We start from the raw sequence: 12660 nt of genomic DNA on the forward strand, positions 1-12660 counted from the left end.
AGTCTGCAGATGATTAAACACGTATCTGTGACTAATAATCTACACACACTAACTCCACATGGTTCTATAATACAGTATGCAGATGATTCAACACTTATCTGTGACTAATCATCTACACACACCTATTCCACATGGTTCAATAAGACAGTATGCAGATAATTCAACACTTATCTGTGACTAACAATCTACACACAGCTACTCTACATGGTTCTATAATACAGTACACAGATGATTCAGCACTTATCTGTGACTAATAATCTACAAACAGCTACTCAACATGGTTCTATAATACAGTCTGCAGATGATTCAACACTTCTCTGTGACTAATAATCTACACAAAGCTACTCCACATGGTTCTATAATACAGTCTGCAGATGATTCAACACTTATCTGTGACTAATAATCTACACAAACCTACTCCACATGGTTCTATAATACAGCATGCAGATGATTCAACACTTATATGTAACTAATAATCTACACACAGCTACTCCACATGGTTCTATAATACAGTCTGCAGATGATTCAACACTTATCTGTGACTAATAATCTACACACACCTATTCCACATGGTTCTATAATACAGTATGCAGATGATTCAACATGTATCTGTGACTAATAATATACACACAGCAACTCCACATGGTTCTATAATACAGTATGCAGATGATTCAACACTTATCTGTGACTAATAATCAATACACACCTACTCCACATGGTTCTATAATACAGTATGCAGATGATTCAACACTTATCTGTGACTAATAATCTACACACAGCTACTCCACATGGTTCTATAATACAGTCTGCAGATGATTCAACACTTATCTGTGACTAATAATCTACACACAGCTACTCCACATGGTTCTATAATACAGTCTGCAGATGATTCAACACTTATCTGTGACTAATAATCTACACACAGCTACTCCACATGGTTCTATAATACAGTCTGCAGATGATTCAACACTTATCTGTGACTAATAATCTACACACAGCTACTCCACATGGTTCTATAATACAGTCTGCAGATGATTCAACACTTATCTGTGACTAATAATCTACACACAGCTACTCCACATGGTTCTATAATACAGTCTGCAGATGATTCAACACTTATCTGTGACTAATAATCTACACACAGCTACTCCACATGGTTCTATAATACAGTATGCAGATGATTCAACACTTATCTGTGACTAATAATCTACACACAGCTACTCCACATGGTTCTATAATACAGTCTGCAGATGATTCAACACTTATCTGTGACTAATAATCTACACACAGCTACTCCACATGGTTCTATAATACAGTCTGCAGATGATTCAACACTTATCTGTGACTAATAATCTACACACAGCTACTCCACATGGTTCTATAATACAGTATGCAGATGATTCAACACTTATCTGTGACTAATAATCTACACACAGCTACTCCACATGGTTCTATAATACAGTCTGCAGATGATTCAACACTTATCTGTGACTAATAATCTACACACAGCTACTCCACATGGTTCTATAATACAGTATGCAGATGATTCAACACTTATCTGTGACTAATAATCTACACACACCTACTCCACATGGTTCTATAATACAGTCTGCAGATGATTCAACACTTATCTGTGACTAATAATCTACACACAGCTACTCCACATGGTTCTATAATACAGTATGCAGATGATTCAACACTTATCTGTGACTAATAATCTACACACAGCTACTCCACATGGTTCTATAATACAGTATGCAGATGATTCAACACTTATCTGTGACTAATAATCTATACACAGCTACTCCACATGGTTCTATAATACAGTATGCAGATGATTCAACACTTATCTGTGACTAATAATCTACACACACCTACTCCACATGGTTCTATAATACAGTCTGCAGATGATTCAACACTTATCTGTGACTAATAATCTACACACAGCTACTCCACATGGTTCTATAATACAGTCTGCAGATGATTCAACACTTATCTGTGACTAATAATCTACACACACCTACTCCACATGGTTCTATAATACAGCATGCAGATGATTCAACACTTATCTGTGACTAATAATCTACACACCTACTCCACATGGTTCTATAATACAGTATGCAGATGATTCAACACTTATCTGTGACTAATAATCTACACACAGCTACTCCACATGGTTCTATAATACAGTATGCAGATGATTCAACACTTATCTGTGACTAATAATCTACACACACTACTCCACATGGTTCTACAATACTGTCTGCAGATGGTTCAACACTTATCTGTGACTAATAATCTACACACAGCTACTCCACATGGTTCTATAATACAGTCTGCAGATGATTCAACACTTATCTGTGACTAATAATCTACACACACCTACTCCACATGGTTCTATAATACAGTCTGCAGATGATTCAACACTTATCTGTGACTAATAATCTACACACAGCTACTCCACATGGTTCTATAATACAGTATGCAGATGATTCAACACTTATCTGTGACTAATAATCTACACACACCTACTCCACATGGTTCTATAATACAGTCTGCAGATGATTCAACACATATCTGTGACTAATAATCTACACACAGCTACTCCACATGGTTCTATAATACAGTATGCAGATGATTCAACACTTATCTGTGACTAATAATCTACACACACCTACTCCACATGGTTCTATAATACAGTCTGCAGATGATTCAACACTTATCTGTGACTAATAATCTACACACAGCTACTCCACATGGTTCTATAATACAGTCTGCAGATGATTCAACACTTATCTGTGACTAATAATCTACACACACCTACTCCACATGGTTCTATAATACAGTATGCAGATGATTCAACACTTATCTGTGACTAATAATCTACACACACCTACTCCACATGGTTCTATAATACAGTCTGCAGATGATTCAACACTTATCTGTGACTAATAATCTACACACAGCTACTCCACATGGTTCTATAATACAGTATGCAGATGATTCAACACTTATCTGTGACTAATAATCTACACACAGCTACTCCACATGGTTCTATAATACAGTATGCAGATGATTCAACACTTATCTGTGACTAATAATCTACACACAGCTACTCCACATGGTTCTATAATACAGTATGCAGATGATTCAACACTTATCTGTGACTAATAATCTACACACACCTACTCCACATGGTTCTATAATACAGTCTGCAGATGATTCAACACTTATCTGTGACTAATAATCTACACACAGCTACTCCACATGGTTCTATAATACAGTATGCAGATGATTCAACACTTATCTGTGACTAATAATCTACACACACCTACTCCACATGGTTCTATAATACAGTCTGCAGATGATTCAACACTTATCTGTGACTAATAATCTACACACAGCTACTCCACATGGTTCTATAATACAGTATGCAGATGATTCAACACTTATCTGTGACTAATAATCTACACACCTACTCCACATGGTTCTATAATACAGTCTGCAGATGATTCAACACTTATCTGTGACTAATAATCTACACACAGCTACTCCACATGGTTCTATAATACAGTCTGCAGATGATTCAACACTTATCTGTGACTAATAATCTACACACACCTACTCCACATGGTTCTATAATACAGTCTGCAGATGATTCAACACTTATCTGTGACTAATAATCTACACACCTACTCCACATGGTTCTATAATACAGTATGCAGATGATTCAACACTTATCTGTGACTAATAATCTACACACACCTACTCCACATGGTTCTATAATACAGTCTGCAGATGATTCAACACATATCTGTGACTAATAATCTACACACAGCTACTCCACATGGTTCTATAATACAGTATGCAGATGATTCAACACTTATCTGTGACTAATAATCTACACACAGCTACTCCACATGGTTCTATAATACAGTATGCAGATGATTCAACACTTATCTGTGACTAATAATCTACACACAGCTACTCCACATGGTTCTATAATACAGTATGCAGATGATTCAACACTTATCTGTGACTAATAATCTACACACAGCTACTCCACATGGTTCTATAATACAGTATGCAGATGATTCAACACTTATCTGTGACTAATAATCTACACACAGCTACTCCACATGGTTCTATAATACAGTATGCAGATGATTCAACACTTATCTGTGACTAATAATCTACACACAGCTACTCCACATGGTTCTATAATACAGTCTGCAGATGATTCAACACTTATCTGTGACTAATAATCTACACACAGCTACTCCACATGGTTCTATAATACAGTATGCAGATGATTCAACACTTATCTGTGACTAATAATCTACACACAGCTACTCCACATGGTTCTATAATACAGTATGCAGATGATTCAACACTTATCTGTGACTAATAATCTACACACAGCTACTCCACATGGTTCTATAATACAGTCTGCAGATGATTCAACACTTATCTGTGACTAATAATCTACACACAGCTACTCCACATGGTTCTATAATACAGTATGCAGATGATTCAACACTTATCTGTGACTAATAATCTACACACAGCTACTCCACATGGTTCTATAATACAGTCTGCAGATGATTCAACACTTATCTGTGACTAATAATCTACACACAGCTACTCCACATGGTTCTATAATACAGTATGCAGATGATTCAACACTTATCTGTGACTAATAATCTACACACAGCTACTCCACATGGTTCTATAATACAGTCTGCAGATGATTCAACACTTATCTGTGACTAATAATCTACACACAGCTACTCAACATGGTTCTATAATACAGTCTGCAGATGATTCAACACTTCTCTGTGACTAATAATCTACACACAGCTACTCCACATGGTTCTATAATACAGTCTGCAGATGATTCAACACTTATCTGTGACTAATAATCTACACACACCTACTCCAAATGGTACTATAATACAGTATGCAGATGATTCAACACTTATCTCTGACTAATAATCTACACACAGCTACTCCACATAGCTCTATAATACAGTCTGCAGATGATTCAACATGTATCTGTGACTAATAATATACACACAGCCACTCCACATGGTTTTATAATACAGTATGCAGATGATTCAACACGTATCTGTGACTAATAATCTACACACACCTACTCCACATGGTTCTGTAATACAGTATGCAGATGATTCAACACTTATCTGTGACTAATAATCTACACACAGCTACTCCACATGGTTCTATAATACAGTCTGCAGATGATTCAACACTTATCTGTGACTAATTATCTACACACACCTACTCCACATGTTTCTATAATACAGTATCCAGATGATTCAACACTTATCTGTGACTAATAATCTACACACACCTACTCCACATGGTTCTATAATACATTCTGCAGATGATTCAACACGTATCTGTGACTAATAATCTACGCACAGCTACTCCACATGGTTCTGTAATACAGTATGCAGATGATTCAACACTTATCTCTGACTAATAATCTACACACAGCTACTCCAAATGGTTCTATAATACAGTCTGCAGATGATTCAACACTTATCTTTGACTAATAATCTACACACAGCTACTCCACATGGTTCTATAATACAGTCTGCAGATGATTCAACACTTATCTGTGACTAATAATCTACACACACCTACTGCACATGGTTCTATAATACAGTCTGCAGATGGTTCATCACATATCTGTGACAAATAATCTACACACACCTACTCCACATGGTTCTATAATACAGTCTGCAGATGGTTCATCACATATCTGTGACTAATAATCTACACACAGCTACTCCACATGGTTCTATAATACAGTACACAGATGATTCAACACTTATCTGTGACAAATAATCTACACACACCTACTCCACATGGTTCTATAATACAGCATGCAGATGATTCAACACTTATCTGTGACTAATAATCTACACACACCTACTCCACATGGTTCTATAAGACAGTATGCAGATGATTCAACACTTATCTGTGACTAACAATCTACACACAGCTACTCCACATGGTTCTATAATACAGTACACAGATGATTCAGCACTTATCTGTGACTAATAATCTACACACACCTACTGTACATGGTTCTATAATACAGTCTACAGATGATTCAGCACTTCTCAGTGACTAATAATCTACACACAGCTACTCCACATGGTTCTATAATACAGTCTGCAGATAATTCAACACTTATCTGTGACTAATAATCTACACACACCTACTCCACATGGTTCTATAATACAGTCTGCAGATGATTCAACACTTATCTGTGACTAATAATCTATACACACCTACTCCACATGGTTCTATAATACAGTATGCAGATGATTCAACACTTATCTGTGACTAATAATCTACACACACCTACTCCACATGGTTCTATAATACTGGCTGCAGATGGTTCAACACTGATCTTTGACTAATAATCTACACACAGCTACTCCACATGGTTCATTAATACGGTATGCAGTTGTTTCAACACTTATCTGTGACTAATAATCTACACACAGCTACTCCACATGATTCTATAATACAGTATGCAGATGGTTCAACACTTATCTGTGACTAAAAATCTATACGCACCTACTCCACATGGTTCTATAATACAGTATGCAGATGATCCAACACTTATCTGTGACTAATAATCTACACACACCTACTCCACATGGTTCTATAATACAGTATGCAGATGGTTCAACACTTATCTGTGACTAATCTACACACAGCTACTCCACATTGTTCTATAATACAGTCTGCAGATGATCCAGCACTTATCTGTGACTAATAATCTACACACAGCTACTCCAGATGGTTCTATAATACAGTCTGCAGATGATTCAACACTTATCTGTGACTAATAATCTACACACACCTACTCCACATGGTTCTATAATACAGCATGCTGATGATTCAACACTTATCTGTGACTAATAATCTACACACAGCTACTCCACATGATTCTGTAATACAGTATGCAGATGATCCAACACTTATCTGTGACTAATAATCTACACACACCTACTCCACATGGTTCTATAATACAGTATGCAGATGGTTCAACACTTATCTGTGACTAATAATCTACACACACCTACTCCACATGGTTCTATAATACAGTCTGCAGATGATTCAACACGTATCTGTGACTAATAATTTACACACACCTACTCCACATGGTTCTATAATACAGTATGCAGATGGTTCAACACTTATCTGTGACTAATAATCTACACACAGCTACTCCACATGGTTCTATAATACAGTACGCAGATGATTCAACACTGATCTGCGACTAATAATCTACAAACAGCTACTCCACATGGTTCTATAATACAGTATGCAGATGATTCAACACTTATCTGTGACAACCTACACACTGTTACTCCACATGGTTCTATAATACAGTATGCAGATGATTCAACACTTATCTGTGTTGTCACTTCTCTATCAGCTCTTCATTCTCAAACACAGGAATCTTTCACTTCTGTTGAAACATGGTTAGCCAATGCCCATCTAATCCTGAACCCAAACAAAACTAAATTATTACTCTTCCAACTTAACAAGACATCTGTCTCATGCCCAACATTTAACATAATAGCCAAAGACAATACTGTCATCTCCCCAACAACCCATTCACAACTTCTTGAAATTGAAATAGACAATAACCCAAAATTTGACTTGCATGTCTCCCTAACTATAAAAAAGTACATAAGAAACTTGGAAGTCTATATAGGCACAAAAGGTTCCTGACCACAAAGGCCAAAATTACATTAGCACAAACCCATCTGCTCTCCACTTTACTATATGCCTCTCCAATTTTAACTAATCAAAGGAAAACTGACTTATCTAAACTAGAAGCATGTTATAATAACACTGGTAAGTTTGCATCTGACTGCCCATCTAGAGCACATCATTGTACAACTTTTAACATACAAGACTGGCTTGAGCTTCCCAACATTATTTTTTACAACCAACTCTCTCTAACTCACAAAATTGTAACATAACCAACCAGAACCCCTGCACTACAAAATCTCATTTCCTTACAATTCCAGCAAACCACTTACTCACCATCTCCAAGGCCAACAACACTGCAGGAGAATCTTTATTTTCCAACTATATATCTCATATATGGAACTCCCTTCCTAACTCCATTCTCTCAATCTCATCCACTAACCACTTTAAGCCATCACTTAAAGTTTATCAAAAGAATAAGTGGCTATGTTCCTGTACTAACCCATCATGAATGCTCTGATATATCACAGTATACCCAAACCATATTCAACTTCTCCCCCGGTGTTTAATCCTTTATTCCTACTGACCTGTCTTAACCTTATATCTTGACATAAGTCATACTTTACAAATAATACTACCTATGTTCAAAGCCTAGGTTTTGCTGTCATGATGTAACAAATTTGTATTTTCTTATGTATACTACATTTTGTTTACTTTATACTTTATTGATTAGTACAATGTGTGCATTAAAATTTACTGTTACTCATAGGCTCATAGGTGTGTACTAGGCTAATGGCCCTGGGGTCTTTACAAGTCTAGCCATAGGATTACCCTGGCATAGTACCACCTTACCTTAGTTCCCAGTGCCTCTGTCAAGTAGAGCCACTGGAGTTATCCCTGTGGTGAATTTTCTGTTCCCCATCCACTCATCAAGATTTCTCTTGAAGAGGGTCGGTGAGGTGCTCTGCTTGACATGTATGGAAGTCTGTTCCATAGCATGGGCAGTCTCTGGGTTATGAGCTTGTCCCTCCAGCATGTTCTGTTAATTGTGGTAATGAGGTTGCGGTCTTTGGAGTGTGTGGTGTGGAGTTATTGGGATTTCTTTAGATGTAGCATTTCTAACAGGGCTGGGTCAGACATGGCTATGGAAGTCAAGCAGAGATTGCCTCTAAGGAGGCGATATAAGACAAAGAATAGCTGGAGTTTTTTGAGTTTGTCCATATAGGACGTGTTTAAGGCCTATGATCTTCTTTGTGAGGTATTCTTGCGGCCTCTCCAGTTGTTGCAGGTGTCTAGTGAGGTACATGCCAAATGGGGCATTGTACTTGATGACTGGCCTAATGAGGGAAGAGTAGAGGGAGACAATGACCTCTTTCTTCCTGGATGCAAAACCCTTAGTAATGAGATATGCCACATAGAAGGACTTTCTGACCACAGTGGCAATGTGGTGATCAAAAGAGAGATTGCTGTCAACCTGTGTTCCCAGATCTCTTATAATGCCTTTTGTGTTCAGTGGACTACCATCAATGTGGTAATTCATGGGAACCAGGTTTTTCCCAAAGGAGATGACGACACATTTTTTGGCATTGAGCTTAAGGCCATGATTCTGACACCAGTCATTGGTCTCAGTGAGGATATTCTGTAGGATGTCATCACTTGTGGAGTTAATAATAGCTCCCAACTTGCAATTGTCAGTGATGGTTGTCAGCCAGAGTCCCTTCGCATTGGCCTGGACTTCAGAGAAGTAGATACCAAACAGGAGAGGACCCAGGAACGAACCCTGTGGGACTTCACTCGTGACTCATTGGCAGTCTGACTTGGAGTCAGCTACTTTCACAGTGTGGGTTCTATCTGTGAGCCAGTTTACAACCCACCTAGTGATATAGGGGTTGATGTCAAGCTTAGTGAGTTTTTCTATGATTCCTGAGTGGGGAATGGTGTCAAAAGCCTTGTCCAGATCAAGGTAGGCTGTATGAACAACCTTGCCTTCATCCACAGCTCTGGTGACTGACTCAAAGAAGTTGACCAAGTTGAGGAGGCATGATCTACCCTTCACAAAACCAAACTGTGTGGGATCCAGAGTTTGGATATTCCCTATATCCTTGTTTATTAGGTCCATGATGCTGCATTCCATAGCTTTGCATATCAGACTCGTCAGGCTAATGGGGCAATAGTTTCCAGGGTCTGTAGTTGCTCCTCCTTTGTGGAGAGGTATGACTGTAGTGGGTCTATATAATAACATCGAAGTTCTCTAACATCAAAAGTTATTATATTGAACCCGAAATGTCGAACGCTGAAAACAGCGAAGGTGCAGGACATCGAATTTTTTCCCAGGGAAAGAATTTGATGGGCTGTTGCTGTGGCATCGCTGTTTTCAGCATTCGTTATGTTGGAGCATTATGGGTCGGGTTCAGGTAAGTGTGCGATTGTGTGTAGGTTAGGGTTAGAGGGCGGGTTAGGAGAGTTAGTGTTAGGGAGCGGGTCAGGTAAGTGTTCAGTTGTGTGGACGTTAGTGTTAGGGAGTGGGTTCAGGTAAGTGTGCGATTGAGTGTAGGTTAGGGTTGGGGGTGGGTTAGGTGAGTTAGGGTTAGGGCACGGGTCAGGTAAGTGTGCGATTGTGTGTAGGTTAGGGTTAGGGGGCAGGTTAAGTGAGTTAGGATTAGGGTGCGGGTGAGGTGAGTGTGCAATAGTGACGGACCTTAGGGTTAGGGTTGGGTTAAGGTAAGTGGATAGTTAGTACTGTATGTAAAGTTTAGTTTAGGTGTAGGATTTTAAGTGTATGTGTGTAGATGGATGTTTTTTGTGTGTGTTTGTGCTGTGTGTATGTTTCTCGGAATAGCGAATTTTTTCCCAGGGAAAAAATTTGCTATTCTGACTGTTCAATGTTTTCACACTTCGGTGTTTACAGGTTGATATAATAACATTCAATGTTAGAGAACTTTGATGTTATGATATAGACCCGAATGTAGCATGGAGCTTTTCTCTCCAGGCGCCTGCTTTAAAAGAACCTGTGTCCACTCAGACTTACCCGGTAAACAAATGTTAAATAAAATAAACAAAATAAAAAAAAAAACATTAAGTTGACTGTTTTTTTTTTTTTTTTTGCTTATTTATACTATTTACTGCACTTTTTTATTGCCTGATGCCTACTTTTATACTGTATTTATTTACTGTTTACTAAACTACACTGTTATACTGCATTTGCCTACTACACTGTGCCTGTAAAATCAAATTTTATTGCTGTTTTCACTATTTAGCAAACTTTCATGTTGTTTCCACTGTTTAAGTATTTACTGATATTTTTTCACTGTTATAAGCTATCTGTTCTGCCTACTCTGGTTTTCCCACCAAGCAGTACTTAATTAACTGACCTGTTAACTGTTTAAATCATTCTTTAGAGCCTCCTGGCTGATTTTTTTAGTGTCTCATTACTATTTTTCTGCTGTGTTATATATTCTCTAGTGTTTCATGCTGAAACTAGGGTAGTTAGTACCTGTAGCATAGTCCAGATTCAGGCCTGCTGCTTCTGGAACTGTTTGTAGTGGTTTGTTTGTTTTAAGCACATTTCCAGGCCATCTTGGATTGAAAGGGGGATTACGTTTGTAAGAGAATTGTGTTTGACTGGCACTTGACTGGTAAAGGGAGGCCAGCCCAGGGCTTGGAATAAGCTTCACCATTGGTCATTTTGAATTTTGTTAGACTTTTTTTTCATGTTTTAGCTTTTGACATTTAGCCCTGCATTTGAGCAGGTTTCTGCTTGTTTGTATCAAGCTGAAACGTGGAGGGCTACCAGCCACAACACTGAGCTGAGATACCAGACAGCTAGAGGCTTCTGAGCTTCCAAAAAAGTCGCCTGCTTTTTTTTGCTTATTTATACTATTTACTGCACTTTTTATTGCCTGACACCTACTTTTATACTGTATTTATTTACTGTGTACTAAACTACACTGTTACACTGCAATTGCCTGCTACACTGTGCCTGTAAAATCAAATTGTATAGCTGTTTTCACTGTTTAGCAAGCTTTCTTGTTGTTTCCACTGTTTGTTTAGTTTTTACTGTTTAAATCATTCTTTAGAGGCTCCTGGCTGATTTTCTGCTGGTTTAAATGTTTTTTTCAGTGTCTCATTGCTATTTTTCTGCTATGTTATATATTCTCTAGTGTTTCCCACTGAAACTAGGGTAGCTAGTACCTGTAGCATAGTCCAGATTCAGGCCTGCTGCTTCTGGAACTGTTTGTAGTGGTTTGTTTGTTTTAAGCACATTTTCCAGGCCATCTTGGATTGAAAGGAGGCTTTACTTTTGTAAGAGAATTGTGTTTGACTGGCACTTGACTGGTAAAGGGAGGCCAGCCTAGGGCATGGAATAAGCTTTCTCATGTATGCATCAAACACTTAAATCCACATATGCAGAGGTTCTCTCAAAAAACTTACCAAAACACCAGAGACCTCAAAAACACAAGTCTAATACAACTAACACAGTCTCCACAGCACCCATGACACATCGCACCACCAGTGTCTCACCCACCAAGCCTGCAAGGCTAACACTCAAACAAGTTTTCTTGTCATTGGAGACTCAGTAGTGAGACATAGAGATGTTGCACTCACGAGGTTGGACAAGAAGAAAGTCATGGTCAGCTCTCTGTCCCAAGCCAGGATTCAGCAAATCATGCATGCACTCAGGTCTATCAGCAACAAGCACTGTTATGACTCTGTCATAGTTCATGTTGTGAATGACCTGAGAGGTACCTCACCAGACTATATGAAGAGAGACATGGTTGAGCTCTCTGAGTATGGGTCCCAGGTAGGGATGTCCCTAGCCTTGAGCAGCATACTACCCTCACCTAGAATGATGCCACAGTATAAACAAAATTGATTGATTTCAATAATTGGCTTAGTTTG

Source organism: Protopterus annectens, chromosome 1.part1 (genome assembly GCF_019279795.1).
Source record: "Protopterus annectens isolate FY-2018-M chromosome 1.part1, PAN1.0, whole genome shotgun sequence".
NCBI classification, from domain to species: domain Eukaryota; kingdom Metazoa; phylum Chordata; order Ceratodontiformes; family Protopteridae; genus Protopterus; species Protopterus annectens.